Source organism: Schistocerca americana, chromosome 7 (genome assembly GCF_021461395.2).
Source record: "Schistocerca americana isolate TAMUIC-IGC-003095 chromosome 7, iqSchAmer2.1, whole genome shotgun sequence".
Classification (NCBI taxonomy): Eukaryota; Metazoa; Arthropoda; class Insecta; order Orthoptera; family Acrididae; genus Schistocerca; species Schistocerca americana.
In genome coordinates this window covers 514669926-514692618 of record NC_060125.1, presented here as the reverse complement: position 1 = coordinate 514692618, position 22693 = coordinate 514669926, and positions in this window count along the sequence as shown.

The following is a 22693-nucleotide window of genomic DNA, read 5'->3' as shown; positions in this document are numbered from 1 at the left end:
AGTGCCGCAACACGACGTGGCATGGACACGACTAATGTATGAAGTAGTTCTGCAGGGAATTGACACCATGAATCCTGCAGGTCTGTCCAGAGATCAGTAAGCGTACGAGCGGGTGGAGATCTCTTCTGAAGAGCACGTTGCAAGGCATCCCAGATATGCTCAATAGTGGCCAGAGGAAGTGTTTAAACTCAGAAGAATGTTCCTGGAGCCACTCTGTAGCAATTCTGGACGTGTGGGGTGTTGCTCTGTCTTGCTGGAATTGCCGAAGTCGGTCAGAATGTACAATGGACATGAATGGACGCAGGTGATCAGACAGGATGCTTACGTACGTGTCACCTGTCAGAGTCATATCTAGACATATCAGAGGTCCAATTTCAGTCTAACTGCACATGTCGCACACCATTATGGAGTTTCCACCAGCTTGAACGGTATCTTGCTGACATGCAGGGTCCATGGATTCATGAGTTCGTCTGCATACCCGTACACGTCCATCCACTCGATACAATTAGAAACGAGACTCGTCCGATCAGGCACCATGTTTCCAGTCGTCAACAGTCCCAGGCGAGGCGTAAAGCTTTGTGTCGTGCAGTCATTAGGGGTACACGAGTGGGTCTTCGACTCGGAAAGCCCATATCGATGATGTTTCGTTGAATTGTTCTCAATCTGACACCTGTTGATGGCCCAGCACTGAAATCTGCAGCAATTTGCGGAAGAGTTGCACTTCTGTCACGTTGAACGATTCTCTTCAGTCATCGTTGGTCCAGCTCTTGTGTGTGTGAATTGCTAAGGCGCCTCTAATATGGTGCCTCTAACCGCGCGGCCCCTGTTCTTTCAGGATCTTTTTCCGGCCGCAACGATATCGGAGATTTGATGTTTTCCCGGATTCCTGATATTTACGGTACAGTCGTGAAGTGGTCGTACGAGAAAATCGTACTTCATCGCTACCTCGGTCCGCCCCTGGTAGCTGAGTGGTCAGCGCGACAGTGTGTCATACCTAACGGCCCAGTTCGATTCCCGCCTGGGTCGGAGATTTTCTCCGCTCAGGAACTGGATGTTGTTTTGTCCTTATCATCATCATTTCATCCCCATCGACACGCAAGTCACCGAAATGGCGTCAGCTGGAAAGACTTGTTTTCTCTGCCTCGTGATGACTGGGTGTTGTGTGCTGTCCTTAGGTTAGTTAGGTTTAAGTAGTTCTAAGTTCTAGGGGACTGATGACCATAGATGTTAAGTCCCATAGTGCTCAGAGCCATTTTTTGGAAAGACTTGCACAAGGCGAACGGTAAACCCGACGGGAGGCCCTAGCCACACGGCATTTCCATTTCCATCGCTACCTCGGAGACGTTGTGTCCCATCGCTCGTGTGACGACTCTAACACTACGTTCAAACTCACTTGGATCTTGAGAACCTGCCATTGTAGCAGCAGTAACCGATCTAACAAGTGCGCCAGACACTCGTTGTCTTATACAGGCGTTGCCGACGGCAGCGCCGTATTCTGCCTGTTCTCTGTATGTGAATACGTGTGCCTATACCAGTTTCTTTGGCGCTTCAGTGTATTACGACGGCATCAATTTCCATTTCGTGTGGCTGCGGAGCTATGCGCCGGCAAAACTTTCAAGGCTCTACTGATGTCTCTATGTGCAATGTGTCAGGCCCACTGTGGTAGACTCACGTTGTCGGCAAAGTGTAAATACCGTTCGTTAGTGACACTGGATAGATGGGCCACATTTCAGATCACTCGCCAATACACACATGGACGACTAAAGTTGGTGAGCAATCATTCCTTTAAGAAGTATTTCCTCACTATGGAATTTAAAAAAGACATTAACACATGAAACTTTGTGCAAATATCGACGAACATAGATACAATTCTTTTGAAATAGGGAAATGTGTCTGTTCTAACACCCATAGAGGACCTTGAAACTTAACTCTTCCACTTCGGTGATGAATTAGGGAAGTACGTACAATACAGGACCTTTTATTTTGCAAAATATGATTCTGCCAGTACTGGCTGTATTAACATACAGTATCTGATCAAATGTATCCGGAAACTACCATGTGTTGCGAAACTGACCACTAGGTGTCATGAGAGGCGGACTCGCCAGTATAAAACGAATCAGGGATTATTGTACTATCAGTGGAGAAATGGTAACAGCAACATGGGTCTTTCATGAGAGCTCAGTGACTTCTGACGTGGAAATTTCTTATCTGAATAAGAAATCCGTCAAGGAAATTTCAACTCTTCTAAAGCTGCGCAGGTTGGCTGTCGGTGATGTGTTTCTGAAATGAAACGCGAATGAACGACCACAGCTAAATCAAAACCAGACAGACCTGATGTACTGAAGGGCAGCGACCGACGAGCTTTGCGAAGGGTTGTTGTGAAACATGGCATGCAATATTACTGTGCGCGGGCAGTTGAAATGGTCGAAAAACTCTTCATGAGCAACAGATTTCTGTAGCCAGTGCTAAGCGACGCTTGAGGTGATGTGGAATCTACGCCACTGGGCAGTGGATGACTGGAAACGAGCCATTTCGAGTGCTGAGCGACGCTACACCCTGTGCCAATGCGATGAAACGGATTGGGTTTGGCGAATGTCTGCCATCAAGTGTGCGAACAGTGAACTACGGAGGACATAGTGTTGGGGTATGAGGGCGTTTTTCGCAGTCAGAATGAGGACCCAACACTGTGCTTAAGAAACCGCTACATGTGGAAGGATACGAACACATGCGAGAGCGTTTTGTACTGTGTACGGCAGAGTAACAGTTCAGAGACACTGATTATTTGTATCAGCATAACAATGCATCCTGTAACGAAACAGCATTTGTGAGGCAACGTTGTGTGGACAACATTCCAGTCCAGAGTCTCGACTTGAACTTGGGGAAGAATGGGCTGTCATTCCTCCACAGTGTGAGCTGGCTTTCGTCTCCGCTCATTAAATGAATACCGAGGCACTAAAATAATTATGTTGGGAGCAGCGCAAGTGAAGATGTTGAGCAACGGAATTTTCGAAAATGCAAACTAAGTATCGCGATATGAAAATCGTTCTATGCTATGTGCTTCATTGAAATTCTCAGAGGACTTCCTCGAAGGACTGCAGGTCCAGACTGTACGATACGATCAAAAAAGATGTTGAAGATTAGTTCCAAAGTCACGCAAAAGGGCTGGCCGCTGTGGCCAAGTGGTTCTAGGCACTTCAGTCGGGAACCGCGCTGCTGCTACGTTCGCAGGTTCGAATCCTGCCTCGGGTATGGATATCTGTGATTCCCTTAGGTTAGTTAGGTTTAGGTACTTCTAAGTCTAGAGGACTGATGACCACAGATGTTACGTCCCATAGTGCTTAGAGCCATTTGAACCAAAACGCAAAAGGCGGATCGGTGCCACACTGAAGTGCTGCGTCTCTCCCACAAGAAAACTCAAAATGAAACTAGCAGCACAATGATTAGTAACGTAAATATGGGACTCGTATTGTAATAAAGTATTTAAAGATATTTTGAATGAACGTTAGCTCGATATATTATAAATAATTCAGGATTACAGACAACGATACTTGCATGACAAGATCAAAGGGAACAGTCACGCATCTCCTACCTGGCCTCGAAGAAAAAAAATTGAAGTTCGTGTCGCCGTTTATTTGTACAGCTAGTATAAGTATTGCCATAGGGACTCCTTGGTCCTTAATTGATACATCGGTTATATGTTCCTTTACACAAGCATACACAAAATTTTATACACAAAAAAAATTGATAATAAGGAGGTCTTACGACAGACGTTCAGACACCACATTGAAAGTATACCAGCAGAGTTGTAACAGTCATAAAGACTGAGGGTGGTCACTACCCATACTAATGTCGACTGACAGGGGTCCGCATGCTTCTGATCATACAGTATGTACTGTTACAAGCGGAAGTTCAGGTATCTCATTTATGACTTTTGCGGCACATAAATAACTGTTTCACCTTCCAAAATAAACATGTTGGGGAATCTCTTTTAATGATTTAACTAATTATTTTAGTTACTCCAAATCTCATTATTGTGTTCTCAGTTGCTTGTGACTTAGTTAGTAATAAATTATTTTTCTGTTCTTCTAAAAAATACAAAGAAAAATTGTGCTTTAGGTAGCCCATATGGGGTACAGTTAGGTTAGTTTCGTAACGAAAACAAGGGTAGGCACCGCTTGATGCTAACGTTGGTAGTGAATGAGCGCCAGCGCTCCCGTTTGCTGCGGGCTCCCGCAGAATCTCTGCCACAAGGGTCGCCGTTCGATACACGTAGCTGTGTTTCAGCAGTCAGATCGCGCACTGAAAGGCTTACAGCCAGCGTGGACCTACTGTATTACAGGCGATATCTACATTGTTACTCTGTAACTCACAATTAAGTCCCTGGCACCACCTTTAAGCTACTTCTTTACTTTTCCAACCTCAAACAGTGCGATGGTAAAAGTGACACTTAAATCTTTCCGTGCGGGGTCTGATTTCTCGTATTTTATTATGAAGATCATTTCTCCCTATGTAGGTGGTCGCCAGCAAAATATTTTCACACTCTGAAGAGAAAATTGGTGACTGAAATTGCCGCAGCGAAAAACGCCTTTATTTTAATGACTGCCATCCCAATTTATACGGTGGCATTCTCTCCCCCATTTCACTTTAGTACGGAAGGAGCTGCCCTTCCATGAACTTTTCCGATGCCCTACGTCAGTCCTCTGTGATGCGGATCCCACACCGTTCAGCAATACTCCATAAGAGGGCGGACAGGTGTAGTGTAAGCAGTCTCTTTAGCAGACCTGTTACATTTTCTAAGTGTTCCACCAATAAATCGCAGTCTTTGGTTTACACTCCCCACAACGTTATTTATGTGATTGTTCAAATTTAAGTTATTCGTAATTGTATTCCCTAAGTATTTAGTTGAGTTTGCAGGCTTTAGATTTGTGTATTTTTCGTGTAACTGTAAATTAGCGAGTTCTTTTTAGTGCTCATAAGGAGGACTTCACACTTTTCATGATTTAGAGTCGATTTCCATTTTTTACACCATACAGATATCTTGTCTAAATTATTTCGCAATTGGTTTTGATTATCTGGTGATTTTACGTGAAGGTAAATGGCAGCATCACCTGCAAACGATCAAAGAGGACTACTCAGATTATCTCAAATCATTTGTGTAGATCAGGAACAACAGAGGTCCCATAACACTTCCTAGAGGAACGCCAGATATTACTTCTGTTTTACTGACGACTTTCCGTCAGTTATTACGAATTGCGACCTTTGTGTCACAGAATCAAGAACCCAGGCACGAAATTCGATTAGAAGTCGCTTGTGAGGAACTGTGGCGAAATCTAAAACTGTGGAATCAATATGACGTCCTCTGTTGACAGCACTCAGAGCGAGAATAAAGAACTAGTTGTGTTTAACAAGAACGATATTTTCTGAATTCGTGATGACTATTTATCAATAAATGTTCACTTTGAGGTGACTCATAATATCTGAGCACAGTATATATTCCAATATGCAGTGCAAATCGAAATTAGTGGTCTGTAATTCAGCGGATTACTCCTGTTTCCTTTCTTGGGTATTGGTGTGACTTGCACAGATTTCCAGTCTTTGGCCACAGATTTTCAATCAGCGATCATTTGTAGATGTTTGCTAACTACGAAGGTATTGTACCAGCATATTCTTGAGAGGAACCTGAGTGTTTTAAGCTGTTTCGCTGCACCGAGGAATCTACTTCTAAGTTACTCGTGTTGGCAGTTGTTCTTGATTCGAATTCTAAAGTATTTACTTTGTCTTCTTTTGCGAAGGAATATCGAAACACCGTGTTTGGTAACACTGCTTTGGTGGCGCTATCATCAATAACATCAGCAATGTTATCGCGCAGTGAAGGTATGGTTCAAATGGATCTGAGCACTATGCGACTTAACATCTATGGTCATCAGTCCCCTAGAACTTAGAACTACCTAAACCTAACTAACCTAAGGACAGCACACAACACCCAGCCATCACGAGGCAGAGAAAATCCCTGACCCCGCCGGGAATCGAACCCGGGAACCCGGGCGTGGGAAGCGAGAACGCTACCGCACGACCACGAGATGCGGGCGCAGTGAAGGTATTGTTTGCATCTTGCCACTATAATGTACTTTACATTCGAAAACAATCTCTTTGGGTTTTCTGCCATATTTCGAGGCAGAGTTTCGTTGTGGAAACTGTTAAAAGCATTTCGCATTAAAGTTCGCGCTAAATTTCGAGCTTCTGTAAAACTTCGCTAATCTTTGGTATTCTGGGTTCTTTTAAATTTGGTATGCTTTTTTCGGTGCTTCTGCAGTAGTGTTCTGACCTGTTTTGTGTACCATCTGTTATTAATTTATTTGGTACGTATTTCTCAGTTAGCGTCGATACTACTTCTTCGATTTAAACTGCATCTGGTCTGCGCTTATATTATATAGTCGGACTGAAAGGAGTAGAGACTGTCTCTTAGGAAGGCGCCAAGCGAATTTTTATCTGCTTTTTTGGAAATTTTTGGTAAGGTCTTATGGGACCAAACTGCTCAGGTCATCAATCCCTAAGCTTACACACTACTTAATGTAACTTAAACTAACTTATGCTAAGGACAACACACACACACACATGCCCATGCCCGAGGGACGACTCGTAACTCCGACGGCGTAGCCGCGCGGACCGTGACAACGCGCCTTTGACCGCGCGGCTACCCCGCACGGCGTCTGCTTATTTTTTTTAACAGATGCATTTTGCGTTTATTTTTGTTGGGTTTGTCTGTTACAGTATTCAGTCTGGCTACAACAATCTTGTGGTCATTAATTTCTGTATCTGTCATGATGCTTCTTGTTTATTTGTTACTACGAGTCCAAGTATGTTTACGTCGACAATTACACTTCGAGTGGGCTTATGACACTGTTATAGATATTACGCGTAATTCTCTTATTAAGTTCATTGTGTGTCTTTTCTTTACTTAATGTGACTTCTGTGTAACCATGCTCTTTGATCGAACGTCTATGTAAATGTTTTATTCTTTATTTATAATCATTTATGTAATTGCAATTAATCTGTGGATGTAATTTCAGGAATAATATACTGTACCACAATGGAAATGTTAAAACTTTACTTGTAATACCGATTCACGCATAGGGTTCAAAAATGGCTCTGAGCATCATGCGACTCAACTTCTGAGGTCATAAGTCGCCTAGAACTTAGAACTAATTAAACCTAACTAACCTAAGGACATCACACACATCCATGCCCGAGGCAGGATTCGAACCTGCGACTGTAGCAATCGCGCGGTTTCGGACTGAAGCGCCTAGAACCGCTCGGCCACAGCGGCCAGCGACACATAGCCAGCACGTATTCATTAAACATTGTTCTTGTGAAATACAACTAGTTCTTTATTCGCACGAAATAATAAGTGCTGTCGACAGGGGATATCAAATTGATTCCATATTTCTAGATTATCAGAAGGTTTTTGAGACCGTTCCTCGCAAGCGACTTCTAATCAAGTTGGTGCTCCTGAATATCGCTTCAGTTGTGCAACATGATTCGTGATTTCCTATCATAAAGGTCACAGTGTGTAGTAACCGCCGAAAAAATGTCGACTAAAACAGAAATGATATCCGGCATCCCCCAAATCCCCCAAGGAGGTGTTCTAGGCCCTCTGCCGTTCCCGATATATATGAACGATTTAAGAGACAATCTTAGCAGCCATCTTAGATTGTTTGCAGATGATTCTGTCATTTATCGCCTAATAAAGTGATGAGAAGATCAAAACCAACCGCAAAATGACTTAGTCATGATATCTGTAAGGTGCGGAAAGTGGTTGTTTCTATGTAACGAAAACGAAAAGAAATCCGCTAAATTTTGGTTACAAGATAAATCACACAAATCTAAAGACTGTCAATTCAACTCAATAACTAGGAATTACAATGCCGAACAACTTAATCTGGAACCATCACATAGATAATGTTGGAGGGAAGGCAAACCAAAGGCTGCGTTTTATTGGCTAAATATTTAGTAAATGTGATAGGTCTACTAAACAGACTGCCTGCACTACGACTGTGGATCCTCTGCTAGAGTCCTGATGTGCAGTATAGGATCAAAAAAAATGTGTGTGAATTCTTATGGGACTTAACTGCTAAGGTCATCAGTCCCTAAGCTTACACACTACTTAACCTAAATTAACCTAAGGACAAACACACACATCCATGCCCAAGGGAGGACTCGAACCTCCGCCGGGACCAGCCGCACAGTCCATGATTGCAGCGCCCTAGACCGCTCGGTTAATCCTGCGCGGCAGTATGGGATCCTTACACAGGCAGGATTGACAGGGAACAACGAAAAAGTCCGAAGCAGGGCAGCTCGTTTTGTATTATAGTGCAATAGGAGAGACAGTGTCAGGGATATGATAAGCGGGTTCAGGTGGCAATCATTAAAACAAAAGCGTTTTTCGTTGCAGCGAGATCTTTTGACGAAATTTCAATCACTAGCTTTGTCCTATGATTGCGAATATATTTTACTGTCGCCTATCTAAATAGAGAGAAATGATCATCGTAATAAGATAAGAGAAATCAGAGCTCGTACAGAATGTAGAACGAAAAACCAGTCCAAAGTTGCAAATTTTTACTTTTTATTCACTAGATGACTAGTTTCGGCCCCAGACCCATTTTCAAATCATCATAACAGAGTCGAAAATGGCATTTCCGAAGATGTCAAAAATGTGCAGTGAACATTTACAGTGCATGCAGATAACGCCTTGGAAACTTTTACTAACGACTAGTGTGGCCTCTCTCCGCGATGGCAGCACTAATGGTCCACAGAAGGAACTATCAGACTGAAATAAAAGACAAGGTCCTAGATTTGTAGACCAGAAGTCATTCTTTAAGCACTGACATTGTAAAAAATTATTAGTCTCCATACAAATGAGGTAACAATAATGCTACACGTTACATAAGACAACTCGAAAACAAAAAATATTTTACTAAAGAAATAACGTAACAAGCTTCCTGTCAATCTCGCTGACAGCAGCGGAGGTGTACATCAGAATTAGAGTGAGCACTTCTCAGCAGGCAGCAGTGCTAAATAAAAATGTAAATGTCGTGTGACTAGGGCCTCCCGTCGGGTAGACCGTTCGCCGTGTGCAAGTCTTTCGATTTGACGCCACTTCGGCGACTTGCGCGTTGATGGGGGTGAAATAATGATGATTAGGACAACACAGCACATAGTTCCTGAACAGAGAAAATCTCCGACGCAACCGGGAATCGAACCCGGGCCCTTAGGATGGACATTCTGTCGCGCTGGCCTTTTTTTTTTTTTACCTGGTCTCATTTTGTTCGTTGTATATGTTCGGGATGGACGTCTCATGACACCCGTTCAGGTTGTTCGCTGATTCCTTGACTCAAGTTTTTTTATTACAGAGGGTAGCTAACCCTCTGATCGACCACGCTGAGCTACGATGCCGGCAACCACTCAGCTACCGGGGGAGGACGGCAGCAGTGCTGTTCAGGGGAAAAAATCTGTAAGTATTTTTGTTTGTTACTGAGCAAGAAAAATACCCTACTAAGATTCTCTTAACGTTAGTTGACGGTTTTGGATGCTGCTGTTGGTTGCTTGAAACACGTTATTAAAATATACGGCTGAGAATCGCGGGCCGCGCGAAAACTTGATTCGCGCCGATTAAGGCCCACGGGCTGCAGTTTGACGACGACTGTTCTGGGTGCCCGAGAGGTGTTCTTTCTTCTGCATCTTCATGATAAGTATTCTGTGGACAGACCCGTCTTCCAAGATGACATCACTCACACTGGCGGGGATCAACGTATGCGTTTCTTGTTTGACGAACATCCAATCGGTCCTCAACTGTCCCGCGAATCACCCGATGTTCATCGCATAGAAAATGATTGGGACTATTTGGAACAGCGGGTGAAACATAGTAATCAACACCCACGAAATTTGATAGTTGCATGGGATCTAATCATCAATGACTGTCTTCGTTTGGATAAGGCGTCGAATTCAGACCATTACAAGGCTAGAGATGGTGTCGCACGGTGTCAGCGCGATCTCCCTTGGGGTTAATTATCTTTAATGCGGCGTGCGTATCAGGGTGGCAGTAGCGCCGACGTGCGTATCAGGGTGGCAGTAGCGCCTAGTCGAGTTGCTCGGCTGGTGCGAGCCGGGGGACTGCGGGCCGCAAGTGCAAACAATGAATGTGGTTGCGCCACGGCGCGGACGTCTCGGGTCGGCCGAGGCTTGCGCAAGGCCGTGGCGCCGCGCCGCGCCGCGCAGCGTGGCCAGGGGAACTGCGGCCGCGCGGACTGTCGAGTAATACCCCTCTGATATGACTCACTTGCGCCAGCGCTTTTTCCAACGTTGGAAGCATTTCTGGAACTCACTTTTCGTTATGTTGTTCAGCTCCTTCAGCGATTCTGTTTTCATCTCATCGATGGTAGCTAAACGACATCCTTTCCTGGTCTTTTCAGCCCTGTGAATAAAAAAAATCGCAGGCGGCCATGTTCCACGAATATGGTTGCTGAGACAACATAGCGGTTTTGTTTGTTGCCAAAAAATAACGAACTATCATTCAGTTGTGAGCGGGAACATTAGCGTGATGCAATTTCTGCTAGTGGTTTCGCCAGTTTTCTTCGGACTGACTGACGCAAACGGAGCATAACTTCCAGGTAGTATTCTTTACTGACTGTACGATCTTCGGGCAGCAACTCGTGATGCACTATCCTGTTGTAATCGAAGAAAACAATAAAAAGAACCTTCACATGTGATAGAACTCGTCGAAGTTTTTTCCGGTCCTGGCTCTTCAGGCAGTTCCCATTGGGATGATTGGTTCTTGCTTTCGAAGTCATGCCCGTATATAGATGTTTCGTCACCTAAACGTTTAGATATTCTGGTTTGTTGTGTCTTCATTCGGCAACTCTGACCAATGTCCGCAAGACATCGTTTTTGGTAAAAATTCGATACTTTCGGAACAAATTTTGTTACTACACGTTTCATGCCCAAAACATCCAAAACAATTGCCTGGCGTGAGTCGCCACAGTCAACATTTCGAATGCTGTGTTGCACTTTATTCCATTTTTCAAGCAAAATTGAATGCAAATTCTTTGATCCATCTTTTTCGAAAGTAAAAATTCGCCGAGCACCCGAAAACACGTATAACTTTTTCGACTGTGAACAATAAACTAAATATTCAAAACAGCTGAATGGAAACATACATCAGGAACATGTGTATTAATAAGATAAAAAATTTGAAAATCGGATGTATAAAGGTCGTGAAACTGAAAAATTCCAGTTGCTTTTTGATCACATCTCTTATGTATTTGTTACTGAGTAAATAACATTCCACAATACTCGAAGTATCGTTTCATTATTGCCAGAAACTACAGCTGACACGACGTAGGAAAATCCCTGGAGGCTGCAGGCGAAAAACAGTAACCGTCTACAGAGCTGTGACAAGACTGAGGCGTAGCCCTAGAGGCGTTCGCCGACTCAACTATAGAGAGCCGTATTCTCTCTCTACCTGAAACGTTTCGTTAGTCGCGTGTTCCCTTCCCCGCAAGCTAGTTCCTCCAGTTTGTATCTCAGTGAAGTCGCAGTAACGGAAATATTTCGTTGCCCACTGTCTACTGCTCTGCGCGCTTCGTGTCCACTCGTTAGTTTTCGTATTCGTCTAATTTCTTATTCTCAGCGCAACAAGTCTACAGTGACTCGTAGTACAGAATACATCTTTGCAGCCATAGTTTCTTTCCCCCTTGTAATTCGTGTCCAAACCGGGCAGCCGGCCTCTGTGACCGAGCCGTTCTAGGCGCTTCAGTCCGGAACCGCGCTGCTGCATCGGTTGCAGGTTCGAATCCTGCCTCGGGCATGGATGTGTGTAATGTCCTTAGGTTAGTTAGGTTTGAGTAGTTCTAAGTCTAGGAGACTGATGACCTCAGATGTTAAGTCCCATACTGCTCAGAGCCATTTGAACCAAACCGGGCAGAGTCGGCACTAGTAGGACAAAGTTGCTCAAAATTACCTTCCTATGGAAAATGTTTTTTTCTGATATCATATCAGACGTAAGGAAATGAAATACAGGGTTTTTCGGATTAAATATACGGGTTTTAAGGCTTTGTAGCATTTATCACATATAGTTTACAATTATAAATAATACATTAAAGAAAGAGCAGCTGAAACAGTTTTTGTTGCAAGTGTTGAGTGTGAGCACCATCCGTCATACAACGAGTCGATAGGCGAGTTCTCCCCAAGCCTTGATCTGTGTGTCTGGAGAGACTGAAGCAATAATGCTGTTTCTAAAGTCGGGTGGATCAGGTGGTAGAGGATACACACAAAGATGATCGTTTATGAACCTCCAAAGACAAAAATCGCATGGCGTCAGATCGCGTGCGACGATAGAGGACATGCAAAACAAGCTGTCATTTGTCCCCTTGTGGCCAATCCAGCGGTCAGGTACAACGCTGTTTAACAAATCGCGTACTGAGTTACGCCAGCGAGATGGTGCACCATCTTCCTGTGAAATAAAGTTCTGTAGTTCAGCTTTTCCCAAGTGAGAAAAGAGCCATAGTTCTAGCGCATCAAAAAAAGAAACACTAATTACAGTTGCTTCACCGAAAAAGAAAGGCTCATAAACTTTACGCCGCTATATGGCACAAAAAACATTCAGCTTAGGGGAGTCTCGTCGCAATTTTACCACCTCACTGGGATTTGCTGATCCCCAGATGTGCACATTATGTGTGTTCACATTTCCACTTAGTTGAAACGCCGACTCATCACTAAAAACGACACGAGCCAGAAAAATCTTCATCGTCATGGAGCAATATTTCGTCTGCACAGCTGGCACGTAAACCGTAATCTGCAGGCTTTAAAGCTTGCAACAGCTGCAAACGATAAGCACGTACTTGTAAGAGCCTCAACACAGACGTCACTGCAATGGCTAATTCACGCCTAGCCTGCCGAATTGATTTCTTGCGGTTACGTATGAAAGACACTCATACGTTCAACATGTTCTTCAGTCACCCTTGCTCTTCCCTTTGCGCACAGGTATACAGACAAAACTGACCGAGTTGCTCTTTCGTTTGATGTATTGGCTCTGAGCACTATGCGACTTAACTTCTGAGGTCATCAGTCGCCTAGAACTTAGAACTAATTAAACCTAACTAACCTAAGGACGTCACACACATCCATGCCCGAGGCATGATTCGAACCTGCGACCGTAGCGGTCGCTCGGTTCCAGACTGTAGCGCCTAGAACCGCACGGCCACTCCAGCCGGCTGTTTGATGTATCATTTGTAACTGTAAGTTGACTGTCATAAATGTTACAAAGCCTTAAAAGTCGTATATTCAATTTGAAACACTCTGTAAATCTGTATAAACTGTATACATTCCATAATAATAAAACAGTTGCATTATTATTTTGATTTCTTGTGGTTATGCGTGAAAGACCCTCACGCGTTCAACACGTTCTTCAGTCACCCTTGTTCTTCCCTTTGCGCACAGGTATACAGACAAAATTGTCCGAGATGCACTTTCGTTTGATGTATTATTTGTAACTTTTTTTTTTTTTTTGTGGTTTTAGGGCGCAAAACTTCTATGGTCATTAGCGCCCAGCCCGTGACGTAGAAAACAGGAAAAAAACGAAATTTAAGATCAGCAGCAATGGGAACAAAGTCATAAAATTTGAGAAACTAAAGGCAGAAGGAATGCTTAAAAATCCACTATAGAAAGGGGGTGGTTGTCCCCCAAAAAAAAGCCTTCAAATGACTGACGTCATTTCACTGTCACTAATAAACTGTAGAACGCGGTCAGCTGAGCGCGTGTCATCTGCTAAAATCGACGATAGATCAGGCGATAGCTGTAGACAGGAGCGTAACGGATTAAAATAGGGGCATTCAATTAAAAGGTGTCTGACCGTCCACGGCTGAGAGCAGTGGGGACAGAATGGGGGAGGATCACCGCTTAAAAGATGTCGATGACTAAAAAGACAGTGCCCTATCCGGAGTCTAGCTAAAATTACCTCCTCCCGACGACGCGTTCGGGAGGAAGAGGTCCATGCGCAAGGAAGGGCTTTCACTTCCCGCAATTTATTATGGGGAAGTGTTGACCAATGCGCATGCCATAAATGAGCAACTTGGCGACATAAACCGCTCCGTAGATCGGTAAACGGAAGAGACTGAATAGCTGGCCGAGGAAGAGAGACTGCAGCCTTGGCCGCTATATCGGCCGCCTCATTTCCACAGATACCAGCGTGTCCCGGGAGCCAGAGGAACGCCACTGAGACGCCCGCCAGGTGGAGCAAGCGCAGACAGTCCTGAATCCGTTGGACCAGAGGGTGCACAGGGTAAAGAGCTTGGAGACTTAGGAGAGAGCTGAGAGAATCTGAGCAGATTACGTACTGTATCCGCTGATGGCGGCGGATGTAGTGGACAGCCTGGAGAATAGCGTAAAGCTCCGCAGTATAAACCGAACACTGGTCGGGAAGCCGAAAGTGATTTGGGGTGTCGCCAACAATATAGGCACTCCCTACACCTAACGATGTTTTCGAGCCATCGGTGTAAATAAATGTGGCTTCCGTCATTTGTGCACATAGAGCAGCAAATGCCCGACAGTAAACAAGTGTAGGGGTACCATCCTTGGGAAATTGACATAGGTCCCTGAGCAAGTCGATCCGGGGACGGAGCCAAGGCGGTGCTGTACCCCAAGTTGTCAAGAAGGTTTTAGGAAAGCGGAAGGAAAGAGAATGGAGCAGTTGACGGAAGCGGACTCCCGGGGGTAGTAGGGAGGAGGAGCGGCCTGCATACCCGACATCAAAGGAGGCGTCGAAAAAAAGGTCATGGGCTGGATTAGCAGGCATGGAAGACAGATGGCTAGCATAACGACTCAGAAGGACTGCCCGCCGATTGGATAGCGGAGGTTCAGCAGTCTCAGCATAAAGGCTTTCCACAGGGCTGGTGTAAAAAGCTCCAGACACTAAACGTAATCCACGGTGGTGGATAGAGTCGAGACGCCGAAGAATAGACGGCCGAGCAGAGGAGTAGACTATGCTTCCATAATCCAATTTCGAGCGCACTAAGGCGCGATAGAGGCGGAGAAGGACCACTCGGTCCGCTCCCCAGGAGGTACCATTCAGGACGCGGAGGGTGTTAAGGGAACGCAGACAGCGAGCCGAAAGATAGGAAACGTGGGAGGACCAGCACAGTTTTCTGTCAAACATAAGACCCAAGAATTTAGCGACGTCGGAAAACGGAAGGTTGACAGGACCTAGATGTAAGGAGGGCGGAAGAAACTCCTTACGTCGCCAAAAATTAACACAAACGGTCTTACTGGGTGAGAAACGGAAGCCGGTTTCGATGCTCCACGAGTGGAGGCGATCGAGACATCCTTGAAGACGTCTTTCAAGAAGGCTGGTCCGTTGAGAGCTGTAGTAGATCGCAAAATCGTCCACAAAGAGGGAGCCCGAGACATCAGGAAGGAGACAATCCATAATTGGATTAATGGCGATGGCAAACAGTACAACACTCAGCACGGAGCCCTGGGGTACCCCGTTTTCTTGGGAGAAAGTACGGGAGAGAGTAGTGTTCACCCGCACCCTAAATGTGCGCTCTGCCATAAATTCGCGAAGAAAAAGGGGCAGCCGGCCTCGAAAGCCCCAAGAGAACAGTGTGCGGAGGATGCCTGTCCTCCAACAGGTATCGTATGCTCTCTCCAGATCAAAAAATATTGCTACCGTTTGGCGTTTCCGGAGGAAATTGTTCATGATATAAGTGGAGAGAGCAACAAGATGGTCAACAGCAGAACGATGTTGTCGGAATCCGCATTGGGCTGGTGTTAAAAGACTGCGGGATTCCAGCCACCAAGCTAAACGGTAATTCACCATACGCTCCAAAACCTTACAGACACTACTCGTGAGAGAAATTGGGCGATAGCTAGAGGGGAGATGTTTGTCCTTTCCAGGTTTCGGAACGGGGACGACAATAGCTTCCTGCCATCGCCTGGGAAAGGTACTGTCGGTCCAAATTCGATTATAAAGGCGAAGAAGGTAACGCAGGCTATGGGTTGATAAATGCAGCAACATTTGGACATGGATACCATCCGGTCCTGGGGCGGAGGAGCGAGAAGAAGAGAGTGCATGTTGGAGTTCGCGCATGGAGAAAACAGTATTGTAGCTTTCGCGATTTTGAGAGGAGAAAGCAAGATGTCGCACTTCCGCTGCACGTTTCTTCGGGAGAAACGCTGGCGGGTAATTTGAAGAGCTCGAAATCTCAGCAAAGTGCTGACCCAATGAGTTAGAAATTGCGACGGGGTCCACTAATGTATCATGCGCGACAGTGAGCCCAGAGACCGGGGAGAAACTAGGCGCGCCTGAGAACCGTCGAAGCCGACTCCAAACTTCCGAGGAGGGAGTGAAGGTGTTAAATGAGCTAATAAAGAATTGCCAGCTTGCCTTCTTGCTATCGCGGATGACGCGACGGCATCGCGCACGGAGCTGCTTATATCGGATACAGTAGGCCAAAGTTGGATGGTGACGGAAAATGCGAAGAGCACGTCGCCGCTCACGTATTGCGTCACGGCATGCCTCGTTCCACCAAGGAACTGTGGGGCGCCGGGGCAATTCGGAGGTGCGTGGTATTGAACGTTCCGCAGCTGTGAGAATAACGTCGGTAAAATGTGTGACCTCATCGTCGACGCTGGGAAAGCGACGGTCATCGAATGTCGCTAGAGACGAAAAAAGTGTCCAATCGGCTTGAGCAAACTTCCAGCGTCGCGAGCGCATATATGGCAGTTGAGGCTGCAGTCGAAGAACACATGGAAAGTGGTCACTCGAGTGTGTATCATCAAGGGCGAACCATTCGAAGCGCCGAGCTAGCGGAACAGTACCGACCGCAAGGTCCAAATGAGATAAATTTGCCGTGGAGGCAGACAAAAATGTGGGGACCCCAGTGTTGAGGCAGACTAGATCCGCTTGGTGGAAGACGTCTAGCAATAGTGAGCCACGTGGACAAGGATGTGGAGATCCCCAAAGCGGGTGGTGGGCATTGAAGTCCCCAACCAGCAAATAGGGGGGTGGAAGCTGATCAAGAAGATGAAGGAGATCAGCTCGTGCCAGTGGTGTAGACGATGGAATGTATACCGTACATAGAGAGAACGTGTATCCAGAAAGGGAAAGACGGACGGCGACAGCTTGGAAGGAACTGTTTAAGGGGATTGGGTGATAATGGAGAGTATCATGGAGCAGGATCATGAGTCCTCCATGGGCTGGAGTGCCTTCAACAGAGGGGAGGTCATATCGGACGGACTGAAAATGAGGGAGAACAAAGCGGTCATGGGGACGCAGCTTTGTTTCCTGAAGACAGAAGATGACCGGCGAGTAGGATCATAAGAGGATCGACAATTCATCCCGATTGGCGCGAATGCCGCGGATATTCCAGTGGATAATGGACATAGGGTGAACAGAAAATGGAGAAATGTGACCAAGGGTGCTGTCAACTCAACGACTGCTCAGAGCTTGCGACCGACAGCATGGAATGGCATTCAGTCGAAGGCAGAAGATCCTGATCCATAGGTTGGTCAGGAGCAGCTCCTGCCACCAACGATCGGCCAGTTGACCGGCCACCAGCAGTGCGCCTCGGCGACACAGAAGATGGCCGAGGGCGATTTCCGCCTGGTGGTGCTGTAGTTGGGACACGCCTTGGCGGAGAAGGAGAGGAACTGTGTTTCTTCGTAGCCTTCTTGGAGGTATGATGTTTAGATGAAGGAGGAACCGATGGTTGTGAAGTTGCAGTACGTAAAAACTCTTCACGAGAATGCTCTTTTTTCGAAGACTTGGCGTCTGACTTTTGGGCTCGAGATTTAGCAGAACCCGACGAAGGGTGAGCCATAGAGTGGGCAGGCGAAAGTGGTGAGGTTGAACGGGCGATCTTTGCGCTGGCCGATCTGACGACCGTGGTACTAAATGTGAGGTCGCAAGTCTGCGTGGCCGCCTCCTTTGTTGGCCGAGGAGAAGCAAGGACAGTGCTGTATTTTCCTTTCTGAGGCACGGTGGGCTGTCGACTGGCGAGTAACTTTCGAGCAGCAAAGGTCGACACCTTTTCCTTCATTCTTATTTCCTGGATGAGCTTTTCATCCTTAAAAACGGGGCAATCTCGAGAGGAAGCAGCGTGGTCACCCACACAGTTGATGCAGTGAGGGGATGGAGGTGGACAAGCGCCCTCATGGGCATCCTTGCCACACGTAACACATTTGGCCGGATTGGAACAGGACTGGCTGGTGTGATTGAACCGCTGACATCGATAGCAACGCGTAGGGTTTGGGACATAAGGGCGAACGGAAATTATCTCATAGCCTGCTTTGATTTTTGATGGGAGTTGAACTTTGTCAAATGTCAAGAAGACAGTGCGGGTTGGAATGATGTTCGAGTCAACCCTTTTCGTAACCCGATGAACAGCGGTGACGCCCTGGTCAGACAGGTAGTGCTGAATTTCTTCGTCAGACAATCCATCGAGGGAGCGTGTATAAACGACTCCACGCGAGGAATTTAAGGTACGGTGCGGTTCCACCCGGACAGGGAAGGTGTGGAGCAGAGAAGTATGCAACAATTTTTGAGCCTGGAGGGCACTGTGTGTTTCTAACAACAGGGTACCATTCCGTAATCTGGAACAAGACTTTACAGGACCCGCAATTGCGTCGACACCTTTCTGAATAATGAAAGGGTTGACCGTGGAAAAGTCGTGACCTTCGTCAGACCGAGAAACAACAAGGAACTGTGGCAACGATGGAAGAACCGTCCGTGGCTGAGACTCAGTGAACTTACGTTTGTGAGCAGACATAGTGGAAGGTGAGGAAACCATTGCGGAAGAATCCCCCATGATTACCGGCGTCTCCGATGGCGCGTTCCTCCCTTGTGGGGGCCCTCACCGAGGGCACACCCGCCTTAGGTGATTGTTCACACCTCAGGTCACACCTCCCGACAAACGGACGGAGGGACCAATCGGCACTTTCGGAAGGTATCAGCTCGGGTAATCACCCCTCCCTGGGCCTGGCCATTACCAGGGGGTACGTACGTGTCCTACCTGTCTACCCGGGGCGGGGAATTACGCGTTACCCCGTCACCGGCTACGCAAGGAAGTGCGTGGGTTGGCCTTCAGACACGCACAGGGAGGAAGAAAGAGACAGGGAAAGGAAAGAAGAGAGGTCTCAAACGCCGCAGCGGAGAAAAGGGTAAAGAGAAGAGGGAAAGAGAAGAGGTAAGGAAAAGAGAAGGACGAAGAAAGATGAAGACAGACAAGCAAGGAAGGCGAAGAGTGCGGTACATTTACAAGCGTCCGTCTCCGGACGTAGGCACAAACCATACTCCCCAGAGGGGGAGAAGGGGAAGGAAAGAGCCAGAGGTGAGGGGGGGGGGGGCGAAGACGGGGGATGGGGAAGGATACGGAAAGGGAAGGTATGCAGCCCGGAAAGGAAGGAAGGCCACATTAGCTCGGGGTCCCGTGCTCGCTACACATGTATCCACAAAAGAGTTGTGGATCCCCTGGGGGGGGGGGGGGGGGGTTATTTGTAACTGTAAGTTGACTGTCACAAATGTTACAAAGCCTTAAAACTCGTATATCATTTTGAAACACTCTGTATATCTGTATAAACTGCATACATTCCATATGAATAAAACACTTGCATTATTATTCAAATTGTCCATTTGTAGCAGAAAAGTGAGCTTAAGTGAAAGTCTCCAAAACGACTACTTTGCTCTATAGGTTGGGAAAAGTGGCTAGAGACAGAGAAAAGGAGTAATACAACTCAAATGAAGTGGAATATGGTTTTGTAATGATTATCTTTGGATGTCTCTTCCCTGAACTCTGTCACACAATCCTTACCCGCCATCTTTTTATCTTCGTTCCATGTTAAGAACATGGTTAAAGAGTTCGTCCTCTTACTCTTGATTGAACACACACCTGAAGTTTCCATGAGTTTATTTGTCTTCAGTAGCATCACAGTTTTTTTAATAATTATTCTTCTGAATGTAATTCTGGAGACACTGAATAATTTGGCTGCTGTAACAAACGGCATATGTTCTTTTCTTACAGCCTCCAATGCCTATCGCATAGCTTGGAAAATCCACTATTAATGTAATTTTCTTAAATAATTTGACAGGATGTTAAATATACCTGTAATAAGAGAACCTAGCTTTTCACAAAGTTATTAGTGCACTATTGCCTCCTGTTATGTGTCCCATTATCAACTGCGTAATCTTGAAGCATTGTAAATACGGTGCAAAATACATGGTCACTTGCCCACTTTGGCCCGTCAGGGGATTGGTCATTATTCCCAACTGGACTCCATTATGCTAAATGTTGTTTGAGTAGGAAATTACATAATGTCAGCAATTCGTAAAAACGTAGTTTCGAAGTTTTACCAGCTTTTTTTTATCAGCTTTGCGGCAGTTAACTTGCACGATACACTGAGGTGACACGAGTCATGGGATGCCTCCTAATATGGTGTAGAATCCCTTTTTACCTGGTGTAGTGCGTCAGCTCGGCGTGCCCCCCTGCAGGAATAGTGAACCATCCTGCCCCTGTAGCCGTCCATAACTGAGAAAGTGTTGCCGGTGCAGGATTTTGTGCACGAACTGTCTTCTCGATTATGTCCCATATCGGGTGGTCTTGGCGGCTAAATCATTCGCTCGAACTGTCCTGAAAGCTCTTCAAAGGAATTGTGAACAATGTCGCCCAGTGACATGGCGCACTGTCATCCATAAAAACTGTATCGTTTTTTTCGTTTTTTGGGAACATGAAGTCCATGAATGGCTGCAAATGGTCTCCAAGTATCCGAACATAGCCATTTCCAGTCAAAGCGCCAATCCATTCCATGTAAACACAGCCCACACCATTATGGAGCCACCACCAGCTTGTTCTGTGCTATGTTGACAACTTGGGGCCATGGATTCGTGAGGTCTGCGCCACACTCGAACCCTACCATCAGCTCTTACCAACTGAAATCGGGACTCATGACCAGGCCACTGCGCCGGCCGCGGTGGTCTAGCGGTTCTAAGCGCTCAGTCCTGAACCGCGCGACTGCTACGGTCGCAGGTTCGAATCCTGCCTCGGGCATGGATGTGTGTGATGTCCTTAGGTTAGTTAGGTTTAAGTAGTTCAAAGTTCTAGGGGTCTGATTACCACAGATGTTAAGTCCCATAGTGCTCAGAGCCATTTGAACTAGGCCACTGTTTTCCAGTCGTCTAGGATCCAAGCGATTTGGTCACGAGACCAGGGAAGGCGCTGCCAGCGATGTACTGTTAGCAAAGGCACTCGCGTCGGTCGTCTGCTGTAATAGTCCATTAACGCCAAACTTGGCCGCACTGACCAAACGGATACGTTCATCGTATAAGTCCTACATTCATTTCTGCGGTTATTTTACGAGGTGTTATTTGTTAGCACAGACAACTCTACGCAAATGTCGCTGCTCTGGGTCGTTAAGCGAAGGCCGTCGGCCACTGCGTTGCCCATGATGAGAGGTAATGCCTGAAATTTGGTATTTTCGGCTCACTCTTGACAATATGGGTCTCGGAATACTGAATTCGCTAACGATTCCCAAACTGGAATGTCCCATGCATCTAGTTCCAACTATCACTCCTCGTTTAGTATTTGTTAATTTCCGTCGTGTGGTTATAATCACGTAGGACACTTTTTCGCGTCAATCACGTGAGTACAAATGACAGTGCACTGCCATTTTATACCTTGTGTAGCGATACTGTATATGTATCTGTATATGTGCACATCGCTATCGCACGTCTTTTGTCACCACAGTGCATATTACATATTTTTAATATAAGCAACTGAATCTGTAGCTTGTCTTACATCAGGGTAGAGAAAACACAGAATATTTCCCTGCAGAGGAGCGTGAGCATGTACCGCCACGAAACTCGCTGACAAAACCAAAGAAATCTTTTTGAATAGTTTTAAATGTTCGACATTAGGCTGCAGCAATCCCAAAGAGAATAAATCAAAGTGGCCACTTTAACCGACCTGGCCGTGAAGCACTCCTCATTCTGTTCAGTAATCCGCCAATTCCTTACCCCCATATACGTTAACCGCGTGCAGAACTTGGCGTTTGAGACTTGTGCGGGAACTATGTGTCTCTAATGTCATTTGCTTCAACCTACCAACGGTTTTTTTATAAACTGTTCGTTGCAATTATTAATATTAAATTGTGATCTGCAGTGAGTCCAGATATTAGTTCTATTCTACAACGACTCGTAGTATTCGTATAAGTTCACATTAACGGTAATTTCACACGCTTTATTCGTAATGGCATTTAGTAACGAAAGTAACACTCAACGAACCGTTTCTAACGAGTATGTGCCTCGACAATACCGAAAGCATACGATACAAAATTTAGTCATTACTTTTACAAGACTATACTCAAGTGACCATACCAGTCGCATTTCCTGTACAAGTGGTGTCCAAAACGGAAAAAAGGCGCTAGAGGATCCTAAACTGGTTATTTCGAGATACTGAACCACTAGCAGGAAATAATTATCTCTAGCACTATAATGAACAGGTACTGAGCAGAGAAAATTTTGCAACATACATGATCAAAAAAAGGGAAAATATATCGCACGGCATCTCTGTCCATTTGTAAATCTGTACACTGAGCGAGCAGAAAAGAAAACCGACGACAAAACTGAATCACAGTTAAAGTTCAGACA